A 27,528-nucleotide genomic window follows, 5' to 3' on the forward strand; every position below is an offset into this window, starting at 1 on the left:
GAGGGGGGATCTTATAGAGACGTATAAAATAATGAAGGGGATAGATAGGGTCGAGGTAGAGAGATTCTTCCTGCTTCGAAAGGATAATAGGACTAGAGGGCACAGCCTCAAGGTAAGGGGGGGGGGTGCAGTTTAGAACGGAGTTGAGGAGGAACTTCTTCACTCGAAGGGTGGTGATTCTCTGGAATTCTCTGCCCATTGAAGTGGTGGAGGCTACCTCGCTAAATATATTTAAGTCACGGGTAGATAGGTTTCTGATAGACAGGGGAATTAAGGGTTATGGGGAGAAAGCGGGAAAGTGGAACTGATCCACTTCAGATCAGCCATGATCTTATTGAATGGCGGGGCAGGCTTGAAGGGCTAGATGGCCTACTCCTGCTCCTATTTCTTATGTTCTTATATCTTTAACAGGGCTAACAATCCTTTAATAATTATTGTTTCTTGTTGCTCATCCATTGAAAATACAAAGACCAGGTAAGAATGGAAGAGTACAGTAACATAGTGGACTGGTCACTAGGCGAGCAAGCTCAGAGACCTGGACTAATAATAAAATAAATTCTCTTGAAATCCCACCAGAGCAGCGTGAGAATTTGACTCATTTTAAAAAGCTAATGTCAGCTGTCAGATTGTTGGGAAATCCCAAACGGGTTCACTCATGTCCTTTTGGGAAGACAATCCACTGTCCTGACATGGTCTGGCCTATTTGTGTCTCTTGTCCCACACCAATGCTGGCATGGTTGATGCTTAACTGCCCTCTGAAGTGGCCCATTTAAGGATGGGTGATCAATCTGGCCTTGCAAATGGTCACCACATCATGAGAAAGGGAGGCAGCATCAGGAGGAGGGAAGCACCACGACGCAGTGGTTAGCATTACTCCCTCACATCACCAGAGACCCAGGTTCAATTCCAGCCTCGGGTGACCGTCTATGTGTATATTCTGTCTGCGTGGGTTTCCTCCAGATGCTCCGGTTTCCTTCCAAACTCCAAAGATATGCAGGGTGAGGTTGATTGACCATGCTAAATTGCCCTTTGTGTACGGGATTCGCAGTGTAAACATGTAGGATTACAAGGATAGGACGTGGGTGGGATTGTGGTGCAGGTTTGATGGGCCGAATGGCCTCTTGCTGCACTGTAGGAATTCTATAATTCTCTGAATTAAAAAAACATTTGATTTCTGACTAATTAAGCTACGTGAACAGCCATTTGTTCTCAAGTTTGTAGTTCTCTTGATTTGGGGAACTCTGTCTCAAATGGAAAAGAATTGTTCAGTCACATTGCTCTTCCCAACATGGATTCCTAGATCTTTCCGCTCCTTGGCTCTGATGATGCAGATAGAACATTTCAAAGAAGTAATTCACTGCTGGGAGAACATAGCAGTGGGAGAGTTCCATCATTATTGAATATTAGATGTGGTACATTTATCAACTTGCAGCTCCTTCAGAAAACTGTTTCATTTCAATCCCAGCCTAATCCTTCCTCAGAATGAGAGAAATCTAACCACCAGAGCTTCTAACGCACATAACACCCTCAGCTTTGGCACTTTTACAGAAGCTGTCAATTTCAGATAGGCATCAGATATGGTAATGCAATTAATCCTTATCCAATTTTACCCTTTGCAGTGAAAGAAAGTGACCAAGAGATTGTGTAATTGCTCTGAATTCTAGTTATCGTCGAATTAATGGAAATAACCTGTTGGTATTACGGTCACGTATTTGACAAAATGCAATAAATAGATCCCGTGTGCAGGAAGCCTTTGTTTTTTTTTTGCTGGTACTGGCAAACAAACAATGAAAGAGTAAAAAAAATGATAGTTATATCAAAAATGATTTGCTGAAATTTAACGATTTTCAACTAACGAAGCTAAATTACTGTAATTACTGTGGGATTCACATCACCTCAATCCTTAGTGATCGCATTACCTTTTATTTCAAAGTGTTGCTTGCACTGAAATGTTTTTGAAGCCATTGCTTGCAATTCATTAACACTTTGAGTCCTGTTTTCTTCCCTAAATGATCTGGTTCTAGAAATAACAAGAGATATCAATGTGTTTGTAGGACATGCTATTGACAGTATTCAATAAAGTCATCAACTAAATTGTTTCATAACTGTCTTCACTAAAATAGCAGAGCGAGGAATCCTGGATGAAAACATGATGTTTGTCCACTGGCATTGGCAAGAATAGATTTTAGGTATATTTTTTAATTCGTGGGACATGGGTGTTGCCGGCTGGCCAGCATTTATTGCCCATCCCTAGTTGCCCGAGGGCAGTTGAGAGTCAACCATATTGCTGTGGCTCTGGAGTCACATGTTGGCCAGACCTGGTAAGGATTTCCTTCCCTAAAGAACCAGATAGGCTTTTCTGACAATCAACAATGGTTTCGTGGTCAGCAGTAGATTCATAATTCCAGGTTTTTTTTTATTCGGTTCAAATTTCACCATCCACTGTGATGGGATTCGAACCCGGTGCCCAAGACATTAGCTGAGTTTCTGGATTAGTCATCTAGCGATAATGCTACGAGGCCACCCCATTTCCTTTCTGTCCCTAGTTGCTCGCTACTTGGTCTACGGTGATTCTCTTTGGACTTGATTGTTAGGGCAGATATAAATTCCCACCTGAACCGTTCAAACACGGTCGGCCACTTATGTATTCTAACCAGATAAACAACTAGTTGTCAGAGGCTGATCAAAAACTTTCATATACAATTTAGTTGCTGCGCCAACATTTGCTCAATTTGGTGAACTGAAGAGTGGTATTTTCTGGCTGCCCCAAAGCAGGATAATCCTAGTCAATGGGCGTCTGTGTGGCCCAGCCACCCCCTGCCTGCTCTGATTCCTCTGACAGGCAGGGTGGGAGAATTCCCCCACCTCCCCGGGATTAGATTTTCAGTCACCTGTGGGAGGGGGTTCAGGCGTGCACGTGCATCAAAAATCACTCTCAGATGGTGCATCCACCTTCCGCCACCTCCGGGAATCTTTGCAAATTTTAAACAGAGGGCCGGGAACTGTGGGGATGGGTGGGAGGATGCGCACCTGCGCAAGGATATTTTGGCCCTGGAGGGAGTGCAGAGGAGGTTTACTAGGCTGATACCGGAGTTGAGGGGATTGAGCTATGAGGAGAGGCTGAATAAACTAGGCTTGTACTCGTTAGAGTTTAGAAGAATGAGGGGAGATCTCATTGAGACGTATAAGATGATGAATGGGATGGATAGGATAGAGGTGGAGAGACTCTTCCCGCTCAAAAAAGACAGTAGGACTAGGGGGCACAGCCTCAAGATAAAGGGGAGGCGGTTTAGAACGGAGTTGAGGAGGAACTTCTTCACTCAAAGGGTGGTGAATCTCTGGAATTCTCTGCCCGTTGAAGTGGTGGAGGCTGCCTCGCTAAATATTTTTAAGAAGCGGGTTGATGGGTTTTTGATAAGAGAAGGGATTAAGGGTTATGGGGAGAGGGCGGGAAAGTGGAACTAAGCCACAACAGATCAGCCATGATCTTATTGAATGGCGGGGCAGGCTCGAAGGGCTAGATGGCCTACTCCTGCTCCTATTTCTATTTCTTATGTTCTTATGCTGGAAGCCAGCAACCCACGTGCCTCCAATTAATTTATTGTTAAATCTGTTGTGGAGATTGTTCACAGGCTAGACAGAGAGAGAGAGACTATCAATTTTTTCATGTTGATAGTGCACAACTATCAAGAGAACAGTGAGGGGGCATTATTCTTAGGATCACAGAATCCTACAATGCTAAAGGAGGCCATTCGGCCCATCAAGTCTGCACTGGCCACAAATCCACCCAGGCCCTATCTCCATAACCCCGTGCATTTACCCTAGCTAGTCCCCATGACACTAAGAGTTAATTTGGCATGACCAATCCACCTATCCTTCACATCTTTGGACTGTGAGGGGAAACCAGAGCACCTGAAGGAAACCCACGCAGATATGGGGAGAATGTGGGAATTCCACACAGACAGAGACGCAAGCCGGGAATTGAACCCGGGTCCCTGGCACTGTGAGGCAGCAATGGTAATTATGTGCTACCATGCTGCCCCAATTCACTGCGACTACTGATGAAAAATTGTGTCTAAACAAGGAATAGTCATACTTAGTGCTCAAACAGTTGCCTTTGCTTAGAATCATAGAATCAGAGTCCCTACAGTGCAGGTGAAGGCCATTTCACCCATTGAGCATGCACTGACAATCTTGGAAAGATTAACATACCAACAGCGCACTTCTCACTGGCTTATTCATCCTTCATTATCATCTCTAAACTCAATTTTATTTTGATTCCTTAACAGAGAAACAAAAGAATTTGTTCATCTATCTGTGAAAGCTTGATTCATACTTGAGATCTAAGAATACAACTTCAGTGTAACCACCCAAGGCATCCAGAGTTTGGTTTGACATGAACATTGTGCAGCTCTCTCTGAAATGGAAATATTCTCATTCTAATAGAGTGACACAGCAGTAGAGCATTGCAGCCTGGCAAGAAATGTCTTCCTCCAAGAAGATATAGACTTGTAAAATATTAATGAGGAATGAATTCAATAGACGATGATAACGCAACTTGTTATAATTCAAGTCAAAGGAGAGGCAAACATTACCAACTAAAAGAGAAATTAAATTAAGATCCTTAAACTCAATGCAAGCAGGCAATATTAACTCAGGATGTAGTTGTGTTAGTATTCAACCTCCTTCCTTTTATGGGGGCGATCTTACCAAAATAAATTCCAAGTGCTGAACGAGCATAAAATGGGAAAGTTTCAGATCCAATTTTTTTGGGTGAGTTTAAAAAAGTAATCTTATACCACTTTGTGCGAAACATGACGTACAATGTGTTTCACGCCAGCAGGGGAGAGGTGGAGGGGGTGCAGGACCTAAGCTTACCAGAAAGCCGGTTTCTCACATCCGAGGGCATAATTTGACATGCGCAGATCTCACTCTGTTCTGTGCAACGTAACAGAGAGAGATCTGTCAGACATCCACCCAATTTGGATATCGCATACTAACCCTGCACAATTGCTGGCCTCCCTGGCTAATCCCCCCTGCCTCCCTGGCCCGATCGATCGCCACACAAACCCCCTACCCTCCACCTGGCCTCAATTGTCAAATGCAGAGCGCTCAGCTCCCACCTCCCCAGTCCATCCCTGGCTGCAAAGTGCACAGCTACCCCCACCCACCTCACCTTATGATGAAAGATCATTAATCTGAAAGGTTAATTCCATTTCTCTCTCTACCTGTTGCACAAACCTGTTGCGTACTTCCAGCACTTCCTGGTTTTAGCCCTGCACTTTAACTACATTCATGACTTACACCATTCATTTCATTTATTTCTTTATATAAGCACTCTACATATCTCAAGATAAGCTGTGTATTCATCTGGCAATGTCCCAAAGCCATTCTCCTCATCTTGAAAAGTCTCTAGCCCCATAATACCAACATTTTGACAATGACATCCCCAAGATGTCCAACACATTTGTCTCCAGAATTTCAGACAATTCACTCTACAACAGTTGGCGTGAGGCAATTTTCATGTAATGTAACGCTGCAGACATAATGTAAAAGAAAATTTAATCTAAAGCCTGACAACAGAAATAAAGTTAATGTGGAGTCAGGTCAGTCTTTAACATAGGATTAGTCGCATGCTTTATGTCAATGCGAAGTTTTAACGATACTTCTGTAATAGAATTCTATAGAGATGCCTTTTTTCCACCAAATAGACAGTCTAGCTTACTCAAAGAATCCCCAGAACATTGATCTGAGTAATCTATGTACACTGTAGCCTGTAAGTGTATCGCTACTGATATATTAATATGGGAAACTAACTACAGATGTGCTGTTTTTGGCCTCTGTTTCCCAAGCTCAATGCACAGCTGGTCTTCACTTCTCCTTTCTGGCTATTTAACCTCAGTGTTGTTTGGGAAGATGTATTAATCCTAGAATACACATCAATCATTTCCTGTATATCATAAAATGAGTGCATTTCAATTGGACCAAAGAAAGCCAATGGGATTTTGGCACAGCTTAAACATGAAACAACAGAGAATACCATTTTGTTTGCTATATTTATTAGTGTCACAAGTAGGCTAATACTGCAAGGAGGCTACTGTGAAAATCCCCTGCTGTCACATTCTGGCACCTATTTGGGTACACTGAGGCAGAATTTAGCATGGCCAATACACACAACCAGCACACCTTTCAGACTGTGGGAGTAAACAGGAGCACCAGGAAGAAACCCATGCAGGCATGAGGAGAACGTGCAAACTCCACACAGACAAGGCTGGAATTGAACCAGGGTCCCTGGAGCTGTGAGGTGGCAGTGCTAACCACTGTGCCACCTTGCCACCCATTTGGAAGAGTGCTATAATTTAAGTGATTCAATTCAAAATCTCTAGACAGTGGAACAAGTGAGGTCATGAAAATCAGCACGTGATCTCACAGAAGAACTGTGGAAGCTTAAGAGGCCATTCAGCCCATCGAGTCTGCACCAACTCCCTGACAGTGTATTTTACCCAAGTTCTCTCCCCATCATATCTCTGTAACCCACACATTTGGCTAATCCATCTAACCTGCAGATCTTGGGACTTAAGGGACAATTTAGCATGGACAATCCGCATGTCTTTGGAGTGTGGGAGGAAACCAGAGCACCCGGAGGAAACCCACACAGACACGGAGAGAACATGCAAACTCCACACAGATAGTGACCTGAGACTGCAATTGAACCCGGGTCGATGGAGCTGTGAGGCAGCAGTGCTAACCATTGTGCCACTGTGCTGCCCTGATGGCAATCATAACTGGAAGATAGCTATACAATCTGTCAGAAATAAACATGTCATAGCATTCGGAAAGATTATTACCATGCACAAAAAACCCTGATCTACCTTTGCACCATGCAGTTGATATCATTGCTTACAGAATCACAGTCCATCAGCAAAAGGTAGGAAGCAGAGATAATACAGCAACTAACTGTTAAGTTTCTACATATTGTAGAAGAATAACATATTCTGCACTTGGTTCCAAAGCAGTAACAGACTCAACGGTTGAGATGACATTGATAAGCCATTTGAACTCTGATTCTGTGATTTATAATATTATCACAATTTCTCAATGTTTTACTGCCTTGAGATGTTTTGTAAATTCACATAGTCCTGCATATTGTAGCAATATTAGACATTATGTCAACAGAGCACAACAGTTATTTATTTATTTTTATTATAGTTGTTAGAAGCAGCGCTCACAATGTTGTATGTTGATGAAAACAGTCAAACCCTTAAACTGTCTTGTTTGTGCCAGGACTGCGCACTCCCCCGACTTTCTTTCTCTGAATAGCAGTGTCTGAACTGAAGGATACTTGTGAAAAAAAGACATGTCAGAATAAAAGAAAACCTGCCATTCTCCTCAATCTTCCAATCCTGCCCACCTTAGAAAGGTGGAAGGAAGTTTTGATAGCAATCTGCACTAAATCAGCTCTGCTTGTTCCTGGTAACTGTCTCGATTCTGTATTCACATTTCCCATTCTTCCCCTTATACACCAGCTGACAAACTGCAGTTCCAGCATTTCAGGTGAATCTGATTGATTTGATTTTGATTTGATTTATTATCGTCACATGTATTAGCATACAGTATTGTTTCTTACATGCTATACAGACAAAGTCCATAGAAAAGAAACAAGAGAGTGCAGAATGTAGTGTTACAGTCGTAGCTAGGGTGTGGAGAAAGATCAACTTAATGCAAGGTAGGTCCATTCAAAAGTCTGATGGCATCAGGGAAGAAGCTGTTCTTGAGTCAGTTGGTGCGTGACCTCAGACTTTTGTATCTTTTTCCCAACGGAAGAAGGTGAAAGAGAGAACGTCTGGGGTGTGTGGGGTCCTTAATTAAGCTGGCTGCTTTGCCAGGGCAGTGGGAAGTGTAGTCAAAGTCAATGGATGGAAGGCTGGTTTGCGTGATGGATTAGGTTACATTCATGACCTTTAGTTTCTTGAAGTCAGAATTGATCAGAATTTGTCTTTGTGCATCTGTCTAAAACTGTCTAATTTATGAATATATCTGAAACCAAAGCAATTAAAACATAGAAGCTGCAACAAAACATCCTTTTATTATTCAACAATAAAAACAGAAAACACTGGAAAATCTCAACAGGTCGGACAGCATCTATGGGTAGAGAATAGAGCCAACATTTTGAGTCTAGATGGCCCTTCGTCATTGGACGGCATGGTAGTACAGTGGTTGGTAGTGCTGCCTCACAGCTCCAGGGACCTGGGTGCGATTCCCAGCTTGGCTCACTGTCTGTGTGGTGTTTGTACATTCTCCCCATGTCTGCATGGGTTTCCTATGGGTGCTCCAGTTTCCTCCCACAGTTCAAAGATGTGCAGGTTAGGTGGGTTGGCCATTCTAAATTGCTAAGGTAAATGCATGAGGTTATGGGGATAGGGTCTGGTGAGGATTGTGGTCGGTACAGACTTGATGGGCTGCATGGCCTCCTTCTGCACTGTACGATTCTATCATTCTATTCCATTCGACAAAAAAAGTATGGTTGGTTCAGTCTTTTGATTTTAATAAACTTTGGTCGATTTACACTGAATTATAGCTTGTGAAGTCACTTTGTTCCTTCTTACGTTTTTTTATTCATTCATAGGACAGGGGGGTCACTGGCTGGCTAGTATTTATTACCCACCCTAATTGCCCAAGGGCAGTTCAGAGTCAACCACATGGCTGGGGCTCTGGAATCACATGTAGGCCAGACCAGGTAAGGACAGCAGATTTCCTTCCCTAAAGGACATTAGTGAACCAGATGTGTTTTTCCGACAATCTACAATGGTTTCATGATCACCAGCAGATTCTTAATTCCAGATACTTTTTTTTAATGAATTCAAATTCCACCATCTGCCGTGGTGGGATTTGAACCTGGGTCCCCAGAACATTAACTGAGTTTCTGGATTAATAGTCTGAAGATATCACTAGACCAATTCCTCCCTATTTCATTTACCAGGATTATAGAAACATAGAAAATAGAAGCAGGAGTAGGCCATTCAGCCCTTCCAGCCTGCTCCACAATTCATTTTGATCATGGCTGACCATCAAAATCTATAGCCTGATCCTGCCTTCCCCCATAATTCCATCTTCCCCCCCATAACAGACAAGGAGGACAATAGTGTCTGCTTGAATTGAGAAAATCCTGCCCGGAATCTTATATGTCACTATCTTGAATGATTCACTCAGTAAAACTAAACTTTGGCAGAGTTACACAGACTGGACAATTCCCAGACCATGCTGGATGCGTTGAATTCAGCAAGGCTTCTAATTATTGATTGCTACTCTATCATGTTTCTTGTGGTGTTTCCATTGGACTTAAATGGACGCTAAAATTGGTTGGGTTGTAAAAGAAGTTTCCAATTTGCAATGAACTATTTCACATTCTTGTGGAAGATGAATTTCACCACCTACTCCCTGGCATGTAACTGCTGAGAGACCAGTCCTCATGGCCCAAATTACTGACACTGTACGTTGGAAGAGAGAATGAAAGTGTTAACCTCCAGTTTGATGAGGCAGCAATCAGATCATTGTCAGTGGAAGTGTACAGAAAGGTAGAAGAGGTCCTGCTCTGCGTATTAGCCACTGGACCTCAGTGGGTGAAAGAGGAAGGAAGTGGACGTCAAGGGAAGGAAGAGAATGCACAGCCTGCAAAAACAGAGGTAGAATGTGAGGAGAGGAGTGGGTCAGAATGCAGGAAAACGAGCAAATGGACAGGAGAAAAGAGGGGATATGAATAGATATTGGGAGGGAGTGGATAATGTTGATTAAGGTGGAGGAAAATGGATGGAAATAATGAGAATAAGGAATTAAATTGACATGACGGTTAAGAGGCATCCTGACAGATACATAAATAGGCAAGGAACAGAGCAGTCCAGACTGCATAGAGGCAAAAGGTTTTTAGTTTAGAAAGGTATCATGTGTCAGCGGAGGCTTGGTGGGCCGAAGGGCCTGTTTCTGTGCTGCACTGTTCTGCTCTTTGTTCTTTCAGGGCAGCAGAAAGGTACATTAGGTCCATGTGGCACTTTCGTGGAAAAGGAGAGGAGTGTCAGAATTAAGTGTGGGGAGCAGTGGTGCATGCATCAGATGGGAAAGGGAAAGAGCAAAGAGTGTCAGTAAAGTGGGTGGGGGGCGTGGGAAGAACAGAACTTGAGGAGGGAGCATTGGAAGCAAATTACCAATTTGTCTCGGTGGAATTCAGAAGTTAGAATGTAGCTTTTGAATTCACCTGGGCCCAATTTGAAGCCCAGAATCACTTTTCCTCAGACAGTGCACACCTCAGATGAAAAGTCTAAGGCAGGCCTGAAATTTAGGCCTTACTTGGCCTTGTTTCTCGATTTCAGGCGAGTTAACTCAGCATCTGTTGCAGGATAAACTTCGGATCATTTGCTTTGTTAGCCTTCTCAAGGACAAATAGGGATGAGCACTAAATGCTGGCTTAGCCAGCAAAGCCCACATCCATAAATTATTAACAAAAAGCTATGCTTCCAATTAAAGATTGAGAGATGCAAAGACATGCTGTAGTGTCTGATGGTGTGGAGAGGGACACAAGTCAATGTAAACTTGTCTTCTGGGTGGCATGTCCTTGTTAGAAGTCCATGTCATAACCAAACTAACTGTTGCATTTTACAGTTTAATTCCTATAAATATTATTTGATTTCAAAAACATTCCTAGTTATGATCTTCCCAGAAAAGGAATGAATATCTAACAGCATCCTCCCTACCCACTTGAGGTCTGAACGGGGTCACTGTTCAGCACCTCCTCGCGCATCCCCTCCCCTTTATGCTGTCATCATCCCCCCCTCCCACAACTCCACCAACACAATATCACAGAGCCAAATGCCGCCATCCCTAATTGCTTCTGATTTCTTGTCTTGCTGGCATTAACAGTACTGAGAGAAATTTGAGTTAACATTGCACCAGCCTGGCATTCACAGCCCTGATAACCCGTCACAAACACAGCAGGGTAGAATTCCAGTTATTCATTTAAATGACATTCACTTCAAACACAACAAAAAAGCATCTCGCCCATTTTCACCCACAGCAGTAAATAAGATTGCTTTAGTAACTTTGCTCAACAGTTACACTTGAACCATTCGAGCATTCGTCTGACTGGCAACCTAATTAGCAGCGTGCCACTGATAGGATATAACCACTTTACAACAATAGGGATCAATTAAAGTTAGCATTAGTGGATGGTAAAGAGCACACAGTCAAAGATCCAGTTTCATTGCCATCTTAACGATCTCATGGTCATGCTTGAACATTATCAATTACAGGTCATTCGATTCATTCATTTCTTGTGAGACCATGTTACATGCAAACTGACTGCAAAATACAGATCTCATTTAAAAGATAATTAAACGACCCTGGGACCAGATAGGGTGTTTTCTGAATGCTCGTTCTTTCATGATCATGTTCCATGAGGAATGGGAAAGTGATTGGAGCAAAGGCCGCCATAGGATTCTTCAATTTTCTTTCACTGGATATTTTGGCTTCCGCTTATTCTGTGTAAGGGAGTGGAATAAAGCAATTAATCCTACTTTGTGTAAAACTGATAGCTCAGAAGGAAAACCACAAGGTACACCAAAACAGAAAACGCTGGAAAATCTCAGCAGGCCTGACAGCATCTGTGGGGAGAGAATAGAGCCAATGCTTCACCTGCTGAGTTTCTCCAGTACTTTCCGCTCTTCAGATTCCAGCATCCACAGTATTTTGCTTTTCGAATACCACAAGATACCCAGTCCAAACATATTCACGCCTTCCTGTTACTAGTTAGAGACTTGTCAGGTAAAATTGGTATTTGCACCGTGTATATTGTGAGGGGAGGCGATGGCCTAGTGGTATTATCGCTAGATTATTAATCCAGAAACTCAGCTAATGGGGACCCAGGTTCAAATCTCACCACAACAGATGGTAGAATTTGAATTCAATAAAAAATATCTGGAATTAAGAATCTACTGATGACCATGAAACCATTGTCGATTGTCTCAAAAACTCATTTGGTTCGCTAATGTCCTTTAGGGAAGGAAATCTGCCATCCTTACTCGGTCTGGCCTACATGTGACTCCAGAGCCACTTTAATGTGGTTGACTCTCAACTGACCTCTGAACAAGGGAAACCTGGAGTGGGCAATAAATGCTGGCCAGCCAGCATGACCCATGTCCCATGAATGACAAACAAAAACTGCGGTCAACACCAGAAAGTATTTCCGCATTCTTAGGACTGGGAAAAATCAGTGAGGCAACAACCTCCACTCAGGGGTTCAGCACAGGCAGCCTCATGGTCTCATTAAGCCACCCCTTTCCATGTTCCAATTATCCCTGTCTCGTAATTCCAACTTGATCAGAAGTCAGCACTTGGCCCCGTACAAGGAGATCACTGGTAATATATTAAACACCTATATCCCCTTCCTGTCAGCTTTTCCATTGTGAGTCTCTGTCCACGTTTTTAATTTGTGATCTAATAATAGAATTATGAAACAAGTGTCCATTTTTGGTGTCACAGCAAAATAAATATACAGTGGGAAAAATAACTACATCTTTTTAGCTTTCATTGGTAGAGGGATTGAATTTCAGAGCCGTGAGATCATGTTGCAGCTGTACAAAACTCTGGTGCGGCCGCACTTGGAGTATTGTGTACAGTTCTGGTCGCCACATTATAAGAAATATGTGAAAGTGTTGGAAAAGGGTGCAGAGGAGGTTTACCAGGATGTTGCCTGGTATGGTGGGAAGGTCTTATGAGGAAAGGCTGAAGGACTTGAGGTTGTTTTCATTAGAGAGAAGAAGGTTAAGAGGTGACCTAATTGAGGCATACACGATGATCAGAGGATTAGATAGGGTGGACAGTGAGAGCCTTTTTCCTCGGATGGTGATGGCTAACACAAGGGGACATAGCTTTAAAATGAGGGGTGATAAATATAGGACAGGTGTCAGAGGTAGGTTCTTTACTCAGAGGGTAGTAAGGGCGTGGAATGCCCTGCCTGCAGCAGTTGTGGACTCGCCAACTTTAAGGGCATTCAAATGGTCCTTGGATAGACATATGGATAACATTGGAATAGTTTAGGTTAGAGGGTCATTAGATTGGTTCCAGTGGTCGGCGCAACATCGATGGCCGAAGGGCCTGTACTGCGTTGTAATGTTCTATGTTCCATCTTGCCGATCGTGGCACTGTAGTACATGTTGGAAATAACAGAGAACATTGAACAGTGCAGTACAGGAATAGGCCTTTCAGCCCATGATGTTATGCTGAACATGATGCCAAATTAAACTAATCCCTTCTGCCTGCCTTTGGTCCATATCCCTCTTTTCCTTGATTATATACAATGATGTGGAGATGTCGGTGTTGGACTGGGGTGGGCACAGTACGAAATCGCACAACACCAGGTTAAAGTCTAACGCCCGATGAAGGAGCAGCGCTCTGAAAGCTCATGATTTAGGTTTAAGGTGCAAAGGGCAAGGATTAAAGGAGATGTACAAGGCAGATTTTTTACAAAGAGAGTAGTGAGTGCCTGGAACTTGTTGCTGGGAGAGGTAGTGGAAGCAGATATGGTAGTCACTTTTAAGGGGCGTCTTGACAAGTACACGAATAGGATGGGAATAGAGGGATATGATCCCCAGAAGGATAGAGGGTTTTAGTTAAGTTGGGCAGCATGGTCGGTGCAGCCTTGGAGGGCCGAAGGGTCTGATCCTGTGCTGCAATTTTCTTTGTTCTTTGATTCCAAATAAACCTGTTGGACCTTGTTATGAGACTTCTTGATTATATGCATGTGCTTATGTAAAAGCCCCTTAAACGCCCCTATTGTGTCTGTCTGCACCAGCACACCTGGCAGTGAGTTCCAGACATCTATCACTCTCTGTGCAAAAACTTGCCCCTCACACCCCCTTTGAACTCTCCTCCCTCCCACCTTAAGTGCATGCTCCCTGAAATAAGAACAAATGAATTCTGGAATGGCGCAGCAGGTCAGGCAAACACCTGTGGAAAGTTAGAGCTAACGGCTGGAGTTCTTCCAGCCGAGACTAGCGGTGGAATCCTCTGATCTTGTTCGTGGCTGGGATTCTCCAGTGCCGCTGCAGTGAGCGGAGTTTTGGCAGAGCACCAAATTCTCCATTCTCACTGGCAGTGGGGCGGTAACGGATGAGATCGACAGATCCTGCCCTAAGTCCCATGGCGGGGGTGGGGATGGGAACCTCATGACAGCATAAGGGTGATTTTTGGGCCTCCCACTAGATTCCACCCCTCCCCCACCATCCCCCCACCTGAGCACCATTAAACCTACTGATGGGGCATGGAAGATTTCCACCCCATTTCAGGGTGAGATGATCATTCACCACCATCTTCCCAAGGGCGGGTAGAGATGGCCATTAAATGGTGGCCCTGCCAACAACATCCAATTCAATGAGCAAAAAATTAATTAAAAAAAAAATTCTACTCTTTTCTTCCAAATTTGCCACATTCCTGTGCTATGTAATTGTAAATAAGGAATTAGAGTACCACTAAAATAAAGGTACAATTTTACAAAGGGGACCGAATCAGCCCATGTTAGACCAATCATACTCCATTCTCTAACTGTTGCATCTGAAGACCACTCCTGACTGGTTCCTAATGCCACAGGAAATGATTTAATTTGTTCCACCTATCTCATTGCCCAACTTAAGCTGCCAATGAGTTAAAATAAACCAACAGGGTGCCAATATATGGAATCATAGAATCCCTACAGTGCAGAAAGAGGCTATTCGGCACATCAAGCCTGCACTGACAACAATCCCACCCAGGCTCCACACCCGTAGCCCCAAGGATTTACCCTGCTCCCCCCTCCCCACCCCCGACACTACGGGTCAATTTAGCATGGCCAATCAACGTAACTCGCTCATCTTTGGACTGTGGGAGGAAAGTGGTGCACCTGGAGGAAACCCATGCCGATGGGAACGTGCAAACTCCACACAGACATTTCCCCAAGCCAGGAATCCAACCCGGGTCCCCAAACGTGTGAACAATTTTACAAAGTGACCTTTATTCTTCTGAGAAACAAAAAATAATTTTCTATTATTAGTTCAGCCATGGAAAATATTCAGAGCAATTACTTCAGTAACCAATGTGTCATGGGAGTTTCACTAAGTGGCTAAAAGTCTCAGCCTTTACTGTATTTTATATAATAATAAATATTAGTTACATCAGGGACTAGTAAATAGTCAGCGTTCCCACATAATGAACCGTGAAGCCTCAAATAATTTCCTTTTTTATTGTTCTGTTGTGATATATCTTTATCACATAGCCACTTTAAGTTGCACCTATTATGCTAATGAACGTTTCTGATTACAATGCTGGATAAAATCTCACACATGCATTACTTTACATTATTTTTTAAACTTTACACGGATACAATTCCAGTTTCATGCTATTTTGCTACTTAACAGGCCGCAGAGGCAATCAGTGAAACAGATTCCAACGTAACAAGATCATTTCGTCCCCTCATCTCAACATTTAATGGGATTTATTAGGAATTACAAAAGCTTGAAACCCGAGTTTGATTTTGCGGCGCTTGCAAGTCCGTAGAAAACCAAAATGCCCACCCTACTGCAACAGAGATATTTCACGCACACAGACACAGTAACAAGTTAAATGAGCCATCAGTGGGTCCACACTGCTCACTGAACAATGGAATGTTCAAGTGTAGAGAGAAAACGGGTTCAGTAAAATAAAGCCTTTACATTTTCGATTGAAAGGCACCTTCTAAGTGCTAATACATAACTCGATCAAGCAATTTTGGGTGATTGATTAAAAAAAGTCATTTGCAAGCTACACGGAGGCACTTACCTCTCTGTTGGGAATGTATTTTCTCAAATTCTTCATGTATACCAGAACTGCCGGATTAACAGCGAGCTATCCAAGACTGCGATTGAGAGTCTTGAGCAGATAAGCTGCTCCAAATACTGATCATCATAAAGTTATGGAATACAGCCAGACGAGGATTTATTTCAGAGAACGCAGGCTCAGGACATGGTCCTAGAAAGCTGGAAGTGCATCCCCTGTTTTTCAGAGATTCCTGGGCTCATAGTGTGAGCAGGAAGTGTACACACGTCACGAGCGAGAGGAGAGTGTCCACCACCACCATATTGGCACAAGCTAAAATAATTGGCAAGATTGCCTGTGCCCAAAACAAGCACAGGGCCATTTGTTTGTGTAAAGAAGAAAACTTGTACCTGTTTGAGGTTTCCTGTTCAATTATTGGTTTGCCCTTTGGCAGCTGACAACAGTTCTAGCATTGGACACACTGAGGAAAATCAGGTCAATACCAACTGCAAAGTTTGACTGAGTTTGGCATCAAGGAAAAGTTGAAGATTTATTTATTAGTGCCACAAATAGGCTTACATTAACACTTCAATGAAGTTGCTACGAAAATCCTGTAATTGTCACCCTCCGGCGTCTGTTCGGGTACACCGAGGAAGAATTTAGCATGGCCAATGCACCTAACCAGCACATCTTTCAGACTGTGGGAGGAAACCGGAGAATTCGAAGGAAATCCACGCAGACAAGGGGGAGAATGTGCAGACTCCGCACAGACAGTGATCCAAGCCGGGAATCAAATCTGCATCTCTGTGCTGTGAGGCAGCAATGCCATTATGCTCGAACAAAATTATAGTCAATGGGGATCTGCAGGCAAGCTCTAAGCTGGTTGGAGTCAAACCTGATACAAAGGACAATGGTTGTAGTTGTTGGAGGTCAGTCATCTCAACTCCAGGACTTCATTGCAGGAGTTCCACAGAGTAGAATCATAGAATAAAATCATAAAATCATAGAATTGTACAGAGGCTATTTGGCCCATTGAGCCAGCACAATCCCAGCCAGGCCCTAACCTTGTATCCCTCTGGATTTACCCTGCTAATCTCTCTCACACTAAGGTTTATTTTAGGTTGAATTATCTTTAACTGTTTCATCAAATACCTTCCTTCCATTATAAAGGCAGAAGTGGTGATGTTTGTTGATGACTGCACAATGTTCAGCATCATTCACGACTCCTCAAATACTGAAGAAAGCCAAGTTCAAATACAGCAAAACCTGGACAATATCCAGACAGAGGCTGACTAGCAGCAAGTAACATTTCCACTACACAACTGCCAGGCAATGATTATTTCCAGTGAGAGAGAATCTAACTATTAACATCCTGGTGATTACTATTGACCACAAACTTAACTGGACTAGCTATATCTCTACTACGGTGACAAGAGCAGGTTAGATGCCAGGAATCCTGCAGAGGGTAATTCACCTCCTGACTCTCCACTGTCCACCCATCTAGAAGGCACAAGTCAGCAGTGTGATGGAATACTGCCCACTTGCCTAGGTGGGTGCAGCTCCAACAACACTCAAGAAGCTTGACACCATCCAGCACAAAGCAGCCCACTTGATTGCTATCCCTTCCACAACAAACAGCCGTGTGTACCATCTACAAGATGCACTGCAAGAACCCACAAAGGTCCCTTAGGCAGAACCTTCCCAACATACGATCACTACCATTTAGAAGGGCAAGGGCAGCAGACACATGGGAACACCATTTGGAAGTTACCCTCCCAAATCACTCACCATTCTGACTTGGAAATATATCGCCGTTCCTTCACTGCAGCTGGATGAAAATCCAGAAATTCCCTCCCTAGCAGCGCTGTGGATCTGCCTACACCTCAGGGACTTGCAGTGGTTCAAGAAGGCAGCTCACCACCACCTTCTCAAGGGCAGTTAGGAGCGGCACAGTAGTTAGCAGTATTGCTTCACAGCACCAGGGACCTGAGTTTGATTTCCAGCTTGGGTCACTGTCTACGTGGAGTTTGCTCATTTTCCCCAGGTCTGCGTGGATTTCCTCCGATTGCTCCAGTTTCCTCCCACAGTCTGAAAGATGTACAGGTTAGGTGCATTGGCCGCGCTAAATTCTCCCTCAGAGTACCCAAACAGGCAACAGAGTATGGCAATTGAGGGATTTTCACAGTAACTTCATTGCAGTATGAATGTAAGCCTACTTGTGACACTAATAAATAAACTTTAAATGATGGCCTTGTCAGCGACACCCACAGGATTGAATTTAAAAGAAAAGCTGAATATGGATTTGATTTGATTTATTATTGTCACATGTATTAGTATACAGTGAAAAGTATCGTTTCTTGCGTGCAAAACACGCAATACATACCGTTCCTACAGAGGGAAATGAAAGGGTGCAGAATATAATGTTACAGTCATAGCTACGGGGTAGAGAAAGATCAACTTAATGCAAGGTAGATCCATTCAAAAGTCTTATGGCAGCAAGGAAGAAACTGCTCTAGAGTTGGTTAATACGTGACCTCAGATTTTTGTATCTTTTTCCCGGCAGAAGAAGGTGGAAGATAGTATGTCCAGGGGACGTGGGGTCCTTAATTATGCTGGCTGTTTGTCAGAGGCGGTGGGAAGTGAAGAGAGTATCAATTGATGGGAGGCTGGTTTGGAGCTGTAGGGGGAGAAGGATTTCTCTGAATCCAGGATTCTAATAGTGCAGACCGTTACCATGCAGCCATATCACTTCTCTCCGCCCCTGTTCCCTGCCTGATCACCATCCTCTTCACCTTCCCCCACACCTACACCTCCCCAGTCCCAGCATCACCCCCCCCACTTTCTACCTCCACCTCTGCAGATCACTCCCTTGTTCAGCCTCATTTAAACCCAGAGAGCTGCTGCTGGCAATTATCCATCTCATTTCACCAGCAAGCTGTCCATTAGTGTCTGAGTCGCTAATGGTGAGGCCTGATCACAGCACTGTGAGCTTGCCACAGTTCCGAGGCCCAATAAGCTATAAATCCATAAGCTTCCTTACATAAAACTGGAAACGTGATACCGCAGAAAGTTACAATGACAAGTTATCTGACATCAGATATTTGCTGTGTTACAGTAAAAATGCAGAGGAGATTTATGAAGAGGATGCCAGGACTGGATGCGAGGAAAGATTCAATAGGCTGGGGTTTCTTACTTTGGTGAAAGCTTGTGGGTTTACTATCAAATAAACTGGTTGGACTTTAACCTGGTGTTGTGAGATTTCTTACTGTGTTTACCCCAGTCCAATGCTGGCATCTCCACATCATTACTTGCTTTGGAACAGAGGAGGCTGACAGCAGATTTAGTTGAGGTGCAGAATATGAGGGAACTTCATGGAGTAAACAAGGATGACCTACTTAGCTTAAGCAGAGGGGTCAAAAAACAGGGAACAGAGATTTAAAGCAATCGGGACAGAGATTAGAAGGGACAAGGACACATCTTTTCACACATAGGATGGGCAGGGAACTAGAATGCACTGCTCGGAAGGTCTGTGGAGACAGAAACACTCATCACATTTAAAATGTACTTAGCTGCCTACTTGTCTGCATGTCCACTACAACTCACCAATTTCTACAGGTGCACCATAGAAAACATTCTTTCTGGTTGTATCACAGCTTGGTTGGCTCCTGATCTGTCCAAGACTGCAAGAAACTACAGAGGGTTGTAAATGTAGTCCAATCCATCACGCAAACAAACCTCCCAACCACTGCCTCTGTCTACACTTCCCTTTTCCTCAGAAAAATAGGCAGCATGATCAAGGGCCACACGCACCCCGGCCAAACTCTCTTCCACCTTCCTCCGCTGGGAAAAAGATACAAAAGTCTGAGGTCACGTACCAACAGATTCAAAAACAGCTTCTTCCCTGCTGCCATCAGACTTTTGAATGGACCTACGTCGCACTAAGCTGATCTTTCTCTACACCCTAGCTATCGTGTAACATTACATTCGGCACTCTTTCCTTTCCTTCCCTATGATGGTATGCTTTTCTGTATAGTGTGTAAAAAACAATACTTTTCACTGTATGTTAATATATGTGACAATAATAAATCAAATCAAATCAACAGTAAAGAGCTATGACCTGCAGGGGGACAGAATTAGGGCGGGATTTTCCAGCTGTGCTCGCCCCCAAGGCCGGAAAACCCCATCTGGGGTTAACGGATATTTACACAGTCCTGTCCCACCGGCTACAATTCCCATGGTGGACAAGATAGGAAAATTTCACCCCTAGTGGAGGAATGTTGGATTAGGCTTTCTGAATCCTCATGCATGCAACGTGCCAAATGGTCTCCTCCCGTGTGACAAATTTTCTTTGTAAAGCTCTCCTCAGGGGGTTTAATGCCCCAGACATAAACTGAGAGGATATTGGAGGAATGGCAGTGATTTTTATTATGGGATTCCTGACAAGAGGTGATGTCATCAAGCAGCCAATCACATTCAAGAATTCTTACAGACAGCCAACCAGGAAATGAAAAGTAATAAAATCAAATCACTTCTTTTAAATTTTATGTGGAGTAAAATAACTTTTGGTTCATAGATATGAGATGAAGGTAGAAGTTGAAGTATCATGATGAATCTGTAAACAAAATTATACAATTTCAGTTGAAAAATTCCAGCATCTAATCATCACAGAAGCATTTAACGAGACTCCACAAATAAAAAAATTAGTCTTTATGGCTGGATCTGTCATTCATCAAATCATAAGATCCCTGCAGTGCAGAAGGAGGCCATTCGGCCCATTGAGTCTGCACTGACAAAAGTCCCACCAGGCCCTATCCCTGTAACCTCACATCTTTACCCTGATAATCCCCTTGACATTAAGGGGCAATTGAACATGGTCAATCAACCTACCCGCACATCTTTGGACTGTGGGAGGAATCCAGAGCACCCAGAAGAAACCCATGCAGGCACGTGGAGAATGTGCAAACTCCGCACAGATAGTGACCCAAGCCAGAATTGATCCCAGGTCCCTGGCGCTGTGAGGCAGCAGTGCTAACCACGGTGCCACCGTGCCATCCATCCAGCAATGGGTCATAGTTGAAATTCTAGCTATATCTGATTTGACAATATAGAAATGTTATGGGTTTCTAATAGCGGTGTGAGAATAGAAAAGGGTGAGTTCCCACCACACCAACTGATTCAGTAATTTCTGACTTGTTGGAGGGGTGGGAGGGTAAGGGTCATGCCAGGGGGTGGGGAGATTCCATAGCATCACCTGCAGTGGACCAATGAATGACAGACTGCAACTTCAGGATTTCCACTTTAATCTACACTCTGGCTGACTCCTATAGCAGTGGTCACTTTCAGAGGGGTCATGATGTCAACCCCTGACAGTTTGCCATCTAAATCCCTCTCACCTGGCAAAATCCAGGCCATTAATTTAAAGTCATAGAAATTTGCAGCCTGGAAACAGACCCTGCAGCCCAACTTGTCCATGCCGCCCCATTTTTCAACCCCTAACCAGTCTCGATTGCCTGCGTTTGGCCCATATCTCTCTGTAGCCATCTTAACTATGTAACTGTCTAAATGCTTTTTAAAAGACATAATTGTACCTGCCTCTAGTACTATCTTTCGCAGCTTGTTCCAGACAGTCACCACTCTCTTTGTGTGAAAAAATTGTCCCTCTGGACCCTTTTGCATTTCTCCCTTCTCACCTTGAACCTATGCCCTCTAGTTTTAGATTCCCCTACCTTTTGGAAAAGATATTGACAATCTAGTTGATCTATGCCCCTCACTATTTTATAGACCTCTATACATTCACTCTTAAGCCTCCTATGTTCCAGAGGAAAAAGTCCCAGTCTATCCAGCCCCTTCTTATGACTCAAACCATCAAGTCCCAGTAGCATCCTAATATATCTTTTCTGTAATCTTTAATTTGAGGAAAATAACCATGAAATGAATATTTAGTAATGCATTCAAAGTCCTGGTTCCAAGGCTTCATTCAATAATACATTGCACAAAGGGCAATCTAACCATTCCTCCACTTCTGCAGAATTGTGATGTGATTCTGCTTTCTCAAGTTACTTATTTTTCTTTCAAACGCTAAACAATGTGCCACTTATTTTCTGTTTCTTCAACTGGCATAACTTCTCTGTCACACATCGAGACAAAATTAAGTTATGACATGACCTCTGTGGCTGGTCATCCAAATCCAGAGCTGGCCAAAAAAATGCGAGAGGAAAGGTCAATCAATTTCACGAGGGGGCAAATGGCCAGTGTTCAATAAATCAACCAGAGGACATGGTCAGAAACAAAAGCAAGATGCAAGCCACTGCACACCATGATTGTTTGTCTCAGGCTCTCTCTCCCTGTGACCTGATTAACTGAAGCAGAACTGCATTGATTCTCACTGACTATATGGTTGTAAACATCAGTGATCACCACAGCAGACATAATGAGTTCACCCTTAAAATGAGTAAGGAGGCTTTTGTGTGTGTGTGTGTGTATGTGTGTGTGTGTGTGTGTGTGGAGGTGGGGGGAGACATAAATGACAGGGGAGCCCTTTAAGAAAACATTAATTTATTGAAACGGATTTAAGAGTGAGAACCTTGTTACATCACTGGCAAAGGGCAGGGAAAATCGCAAGAACGGGACCTCGCTGCTGAGATTCTTGTTTGCGCGATCACATGGGATATTCCATCGCCACTTTCATTACCACAGGATGCCAAAACATTGAATTCATTCAAGAGGTGGCTGGATATAGCACTTGGGGCAAATGGAATCAAAGGTTATGGGGAAAAAGCAGGATTAGGCTATTGAGTTGGATAATCAGCCATGATCATGATGAATGGCAGAGCAGGTTCGAAGGGCCAAATGGCTTCCTCTTGTTCCTATCTTCTATGTTTCTTTTCCAAGTTAAGGGCACTATATAAATCCAAGTTGTTGGTGTTGTTGCTGTACCCACTGTGACAGATTTGTGTCTGGCTTACTTACCAAGTCTATTACAATGTCCCAACCTCACTCTCAGCATGCATGGAATATATGAAGAATAAACAAAATCTTTGAATTTCCCTCAAGGCAAAGTGAACGGTGGCAGAAAATCCGCCCCTGACCTCTCCAGCCAAGTGCGTGGTCATGGCTCAACGGCTGAACCCTTGGAGGGCGCAGTCTGGATCCAGTTACCCAACCTGTTCGCTGGCTGCAGGGAGCTGCTCTGATCTGGCTAGTTCCTGACACAATAATTTGGTCTTTCAGTTGGAGCTGTAATCACACTAGCTTCACGTTAGTGGAGCGCTGTCCCTCATAAACACAGCAAGTGTGTTCGAATGTGTATAAGTCACAACCATACATGGCTATTACAGAATGAACAGTCAGAAGAAATGACTGGCCATAAAGCCATCACTGAAAATAAATGAAACCACATAATGTTCAATTTTATTTTTTCCCTTTTCTTTTTGAAAAAACAAACACCAATTATTCATCTGTTAGGCCGGCCTCCTGATTTGACCAGAATCACTCCGGCAACATCTATTCTACCCTTCCTTCCCCTGCCCCTGTTTCCCAGTCCTCAATGATTCATTACTTCTCTCAGAAGCAACTGTAAAAAAATAAATCCAAGACATTCTGCCGAGATATGTAACCCTGTTTTCATAAATCACCCTGAAACACTTGAAGAAGGCACTCCTCTGGGAGGGAATCATTGGTAACTTTGCGGGAACGCAATTGGGAAGATTGGAAGGACAGCCCATTATAGGAGCATTGCCAGAAGCTGCAGAGACAACACATTTTAGATTCAAATAAAGATTGTGTGGGACCAGGCAGTGGAGGAGAAATCACACAGAAACGTAGAAAATAGGAGCCGGAAGAGGCCATTCGGCCCTTCGAGCCTGCTCCGCCATTGATTATGATCATGGCTGATGGTCCAACTCACAGTGAGCAGACAAAGCTATTTTCCAGCCCATCTGCTGGTGGGATAGAGTCATAGAGGTTTGCAGCAAGGAAACAGGCCCTACGGCCCAACTTGTCCATGCTGCCCTTTTTAAAATCCGTAAGCTAATCCCAATTGCCTGCATTTGGCTCATATCCCTCCATACCCATCGTACCCATGTAACTATCTAAATGCTTTCTAAAGGACAAAATTGTACCCGCCTCTACTACTACCTCTGGTAGCTTGTTCCAGACACTCACCACCCTCTGTGTGAAAAAATTACCCCTCTGGACACTTTTGTATCTCTCCCCTTTCACCTTAAACCTATATTCTCCAGATTTAGACTCCCCTACCTTTGGGAAAAGATATTGACTATCTACCCTGTCTATGCCCTTCATTATTTTATAGACCCCTATAAGGTCATCGCTCAGCCTCTTACGCTCCAGAGAAAAAGTACCAGTCTACCCAGCTGCTCCTTATAACTCAATCCATCAAGTCCTGGTAGCATCCTAGTAAATCTTTTTTGCACTCTTTCTAATTTAATAATATCCTTTCTATAATAGGGTGACAGAATTGCACACAGTATTCCAAGCGTGGCCTTACCAATGTTTTTTACAACCTCAACAAGACATTCCAACTTCTGTATTCAATGTTCTGACCGATGAAACCAAGCATGTCGAATGCTTTCTTCACCACTCTGTCCACCTGTGACTCCATTTTCAAGGCAGTATGAACATCCACCCCTAAATCTCTTTGTTCTGTAACTCTCCCCAAAGCCCTACCATTAATTGAGCAAGTCCTGTCCTGGTTCAATCTACCAAAATGCATCACCTCGCATTTGTCTAAATTAAACTCCATCTGCCATTAGTCAGCCCATTGGCCCAATTGATCAAGGTCCCGTTGCAATTGGAGATAACTTTCTTCACTATCCACTATGCCACCAATGTTAGCATCATCTGCAAACTTACTAACCATGCTCTCTATATTCTCACCCAAATCATTAATATAAATGACAAATAACACTGGACCCAGCACTGAATTCTGAGGCATACCGCTAGTCACAGGCCTCCAGTTTGAAGACCAACTCTCTACAATCGCCTTCTAGCTTCTGTCAAGAAGCCAATTTTGTATTCATTTAGATATCTCATCCTGAATCCTGTGAGATTTAACCTTATGAAACAACCTACCATGTGGTACCTTGTCAAAGGCCTTGCTAAAGTCCATGTAGACAACATCAACTGCACTGCCCTCATCTATCTTCTTGGTTATCCCTTCAAAAAACTCAATCAAATTTCAGCAGGATCTTCCAGTCTTGCTGAAGGTGAACTGTGAAAATCCCTTAGTCGCCACACTCTGGTGCCTGTTTGGGTACACTGAGGGAGAATTTAGCACGGCCCAATGCATCTAACCAGCACGTCTTTCAAAGTGTGCTTGTTAGGTAGATTGGCCATGCTAAATTTCCCTTTAGTGTCAGGGGGACTGGTAAGGTAAATGTGGAGGAGGGGGATATACGGCCTGGGTGGGATTGTTGTCTTGTTGTCAATGCAGGCTTGATGGGTCAACTGGCCTCCTCAAACACTGTAGAGAATTTTAGTTGGGTAGCACTGCTGTCTTACAGTGCCATGGGGATTCAATTCTCGGCTTAGGGCACTGTCTGTGCCGATTTGGCATGTTGTCCCTGTGTTGGCGTGGGTTTCCTCCGGGTGCTCCGGTTTCCTTATACACTTTGAAAGACGTGCTGGTTAGATGCATTGGGCCATGCTAAATTCTCCCTCAGCGTACCCAAACAGGCACCAGAGTATGGCGAGTAAGGGATTTTCACAGTAACTTTGTTGCAGTGTTAATGTAAACCTACTTGAGAGTCTAATAAATAAATTTTAGACTTTAAACTGTTCTATTCTATTCACACATCTCCAGCAAGACATAAGGTATTTATAACCATTCTACTGTGCTTTCTCCTTCCGCAATAAGCCACGATTGATGTAATTCGATTTACATTTTGTTCAGAATGAACTATCTTTGCTTACTGTTCACATTTTTTTCCACACAGCATCAATAATGAGCTCTCTCATGTCCTGTGAAGTACTTTTTGCCGTCATATCGATGGCAAACTGCTGCTTAATGATTATATGAGTGACCAAGGCTAAACTGTGATACTTCAAGCAGAAGATTAATGAAAGTTCCAGCAAAGCATTTGATCGTGATTGGGAGTGATTCCATCAGACAGATGTGATTTAAGAACTTCAGCAGAATCTTCAAATATCACTGTCTTTTTAACCTATACATTGTTAGATGGCATTTTTAAAAATAATGTTTGATTCATATTGGGAGCAAGAATGCTGAGAATCACGTCTAATGAGTTCTACAGTAAATAGGCAGCCTGCTGGCACAGTGGTCAGCACTGCTGACTCACAGCGCCAGGGACCGGGTTTGATTCCCAGCTTCAGTCGCTGTGGAGTTTACACGTTCTCTCCTGCGTGCGTTCCCTCTGAGTGCTCTGGTTTCCTCTTACATTTACCATGACTAATCCACCTGATCAGTACATCTCGGGACACTAACGGGCAATTTATCATGGCCAATCCACCTATCCTGCACATCTTTGGAGTGTGGAAGGAAACCGGAGCATCCAAAAGAAATCCACACAGGTACAAGGAGAATGTGCAAACTCTACACAGTCACCCAAGGCCAGTATTGAACCCAGATCCCTGGCGCTGTGAGACAGCAGTGCTAACCACTGCGCTAACGTGCCATCCTAACTGACTTAGTATCTCCTTCTGTGGCTTGGTTTTAGGATTTCTTTCATTATGCTCCTGTGAAACACCTTATGATGTTTTATTATGTTCAACGTACTATATAAATCTAAACTATTGTTAGATGCACCTTGGGAATGTTTGCTTTAAAGTGAATAGACAAAATGGTTTGAACTATCTGAACGTATTTGGCAATATCTTATCAGCACAGTTCAATTTTTATTTTGTGCTGGATACCCGTAGATATACTGCACATTACATAATGCAACAGAGACCTGGTTTGATATCTCTGAGCACTGAAACAACAAAATAACTTACAAACAATACCCGGAATACCTGCCTGCCATGGGAATCGGAGCAGGTGAGGGGCAGACCATGGAAAGGTCTGTTGACCTCGGCAGGGGGTGGGATTTTATAGTTTTGGGACGAGTGAGGCCATCAAATCTCACCCCATGTTCCTGCAGAGTTGGATTCATTACTTACTTCACCTCCAGAATGCTTGCTCTCAGTGTTTTAAAGATATGTGCATTATAAAATATAATATACATCAAGGCAACGACTTACGGTAATAGATGTCTGGATGTGTTACAATGCAGAGGAATTCAGAGGAGACTGGCTATCTATTTAACAATCTACCGCACCTTCTGAGTTCCTGTGAACGATTACCCTGCAGAGATTTAATCCCTTCCCCCATTATATCTAACACAGTTCTAAGTTACTGTTGATTCCCTTTGTTATCGCAAATGGGTAAATGTATCTTATATCTGGTGAGCTTTAGTTAATTACATTGGTTTCTAGAATGTACTCATACTTGTGTTGGCTGAGATTTCACCACAATTGATGTTCAACATTCAAATCCGCCGGTTTGGATTTATTTAAAGCAGCTGCTCAGTTCATGAATTTGAACAGTTAGCTGGTTAAAAGATAAATGATGGACACATTACTCTAATGTCTGCTCCTAGATTCACTAAATGGTCGGATGCCCTTCACTTCTATCTGTTGTGGAGTGTTGGTTACATCTTTGTGGGTTTGATGAAGTCTTTATCGTCATTCGCACGATAA

The sequence above is a fragment of the Carcharhinus amblyrhynchos genome, chromosome 12, assembly GCF_965287045.1.
Source record: "Carcharhinus amblyrhynchos chromosome 12, sCarAmb.v2.hapA, whole genome shotgun sequence".
Classification (NCBI taxonomy): domain Eukaryota; kingdom Metazoa; phylum Chordata; class Chondrichthyes; order Carcharhiniformes; family Carcharhinidae; genus Carcharhinus; species Carcharhinus amblyrhynchos.